Genomic DNA, 2,949 nt, shown 5'->3' with positions numbered 1-2,949 from the left:
GTATATATTTTTATATATATATATACATATTATTATATGAATATATAAATGTATCTCTATGTAGGTATGCACTAAGCTCCCAGTAAAGGAATAGTTCGTTAGATATTACACCGCAGACAATGTATCCCTTATCGATGTATTATTTATTTATTGGGAATTGTCTGGGATTGGTGGAGTGCTGACTCGGCGTTCCCCGGGTTAACCCTTCGCTGGGCGGCGCTCTGCTGACCTCTAGCTGACTCGTGAACCGGACCAGGCGCCTTTTGTTTCCTGAAGCAGAATCCGGTAAACAATCCCCAGCACTGAGTCCAGGCCAGCACAGTCCACGAGAGCTTCTAATTCCCTTCTCCTAATCCTCCCCTGTCAGTCTGCCGTTGCTCTCTCCCAGTGTCTCCCCACACACACAAAACACACAACAACAAAAGTCAACTTCATCCTGGTGTGCAATGGAGCCCCTGAGTGTCCTCCCAGCTATCCCTACACATCCTTATCACAAACATTCCTGCTTTATCTATCAATTACACTCCCATATCTGCTTTTTATTTCACTATCTTCTTTTTTTTCTCTTCCCCTTTCCACTTACCTTCCCTTTTCTTGTACTTTCTCATGGAGGATATTTAGATAAATACTTCCCAGGGCACTAATGGCAGTTGAAGTCATAATGAGGATCACTGATACACTGCGGGCACGTTCAATTGATCTGGATGCTGCTTTTAGTTTTTTTTTAGGGTCACTTTGATAAGGTGGAAGTTGTAACAATCATTTGCTTTTATTTATTTTTTTTATATCATTTGCATTTGTATGCTAGTGGAGAACAAGTAACTAAGTAGAAAAGAAACATAAACAGGGAAAAGTTAATAGCAGTGTAAAGAAGTGACATTGAATCAAATGTTTGAAAACATTTCTTTTTTTTTCTTTGTCTTTTTTTTTTTTTTGTAGTTTGTGTTTTTCTTTACTTTTCACGCTTAGCAGATGATGAATTGCTGCCTAGTTAGCTGCTTTTATGGTCCATATATTAGAGCAGAGTGTCAGGACTGCGAGTCTAGCTAAGCCTGGGACTAAACTGTTTGCCAGCTGTAAAACTCTTTATCCTGCATTAGCTTTGGACAAATACCGCTCGCTACTGTTCTGCCCATCACTGACCAGTCTCAGGCCCTTCCCGTGAAGTGTCTGGATAGTTTGGTCTTCCTACAAGTGCCCCTCCATGTAGTGCAGGCTGCCTACAGTTCTAAAATGTCATGACCTCTAAAGCCCCATTGTGAGCAATATACACTGATTGTACCCTGAATGGACCGCCTGTTGGTGTTTGCATCAGCCAGATGCCACAGATTGCAGTGCAGCTTGGGCAGAGCTTGACCATTTCCCGGAATGGGATTTATATTTGCCTTGGGCATGGTCACAGGGACTGATTCAATGGTGGCTCCTGTGAAATATGACAGACTTCTGTATTGTGACCTCCATGCACCTGGGGAATGCACAGCCTGGACTCTTTGGGGGTCCGGTTATAAAATGCAACTTTCACATATTTTGATTAGAAAATGTGTGAATCTTTGATGAGTGAACTGAAACTTAATAAATAGACCCCTAAACTATGCAGTATACTAAACCTTTTTTTTTTAAATAGAGTAGGAAAGGGTTAAAACCTGTCATTTATTTGTCATGTGTCCTACTAGGGACAATCACCTTCACTACTACACCCACAGACCCATCAGGGAGTAATAGGCAATCTCTCCCAAGGGAAACCCCCTCTAGTTGTCACTGGAACAAGTGACCCACCTTAGAAGATGTCCTTTCTGTTCCTGTTCTAGTGACAACAATTTTGAAGATTTAAAAACCTTTCAGGGGTTGTAACCCATCAAAAAGGAAACGTTTGGGCTTTTTATGGACTTTAACCCCATCCCTGCTGGAAGGTCATGCCAAGTCACTGGGGCAGGGGGAGATTTGCGGATCAAGCTTTCCTTTTTCCCCTGCTGGATCTGACACTTTTGTTTCTCCTGGTTGAACACCTCGATGACAGCTCCTTCCTCTTCCTAAATGTAAAGCATCTAAGCGGCAGGATTCCCGGGATAAGCAAAGAGATAAGGCAGGGAGGGGTGCCTGCTTCACTCACTACTTTGGGAATTTTTTCTTTCCTTTGAGATTTTCATCTGACAGCCGGGCACAATCTATGGGCTATGAGAGGTCCCAGACACACTTTGGAAGTGGGGGAGGGGGACTCCTTCATTGCTGGAGTCACAAAGGAAATGTGATCTGTGTGCACTCTTTGCTGGCCGGGGTTAATTTCTGGTTGCCTCAGCAGACAAGGTAGAGGGGGCAATGATCACTGCTACACGAGCCTTAATGTATGACCCGAGGCCGGTGCTTAGATCGCTGCTGCTGCTAATGATGATGATGGGCTCTCCGAGGAAGAAAACTCTCCTCTTCCTCCGGTGAAGTCTCGGTCACTCCCCGCAGATCCGAGCGCCCCGCTGATCGATTATTTGATAATTGATTCTCCCTCCGACCAATAGGAGGCCGCCTCCGCCACGCCGGCCACTGATTGGACGCGAGATTTTCTACCGCTGCCTACTGAGATTTGGGCTAGCTCACTGCGCGCCAGGCGGAGGGGGAGATTTTCTTCCGCAGCGCTGAATGAACTTCTCACTACTTCGTCCTTCCCGGTCTTGTCTGCTCTCTCTGCCTGCCATGAATGAAAAGAGTGTAAAATAAAGTCCGTCTATGGTCCGCGGCGGTCCCCGCCCTGCATACATTGTAGCCGAGGAAGGCGCAGATGGAAGAAAGTGTTACATTGTATCAAGTTGTTCCACAGCTGTAATAAAGTAGAGATGGGAATGTGAAGTGCCATGTGACGGTGAATGGACGAGGCATCCTCCAAATGCAGAGCCAGGCAGGGGGAAGCCATAGTCAGCTGCAGGCTGGGAATAGTTGCTCTTTTTTTTTTTTTTTGGA

The sequence above is a fragment of the Nanorana parkeri genome, unplaced genomic scaffold (genome assembly GCF_000935625.1).
Source record: "Nanorana parkeri isolate BGI_ZX_2015 unplaced genomic scaffold, ASM93562v1 scaffold709, whole genome shotgun sequence".
Lineage (NCBI taxonomy): Eukaryota > Metazoa > Chordata > Amphibia > Anura > Dicroglossidae > Nanorana > Nanorana parkeri.
Note: the sequence above shows the minus strand (reverse complement) of the source record.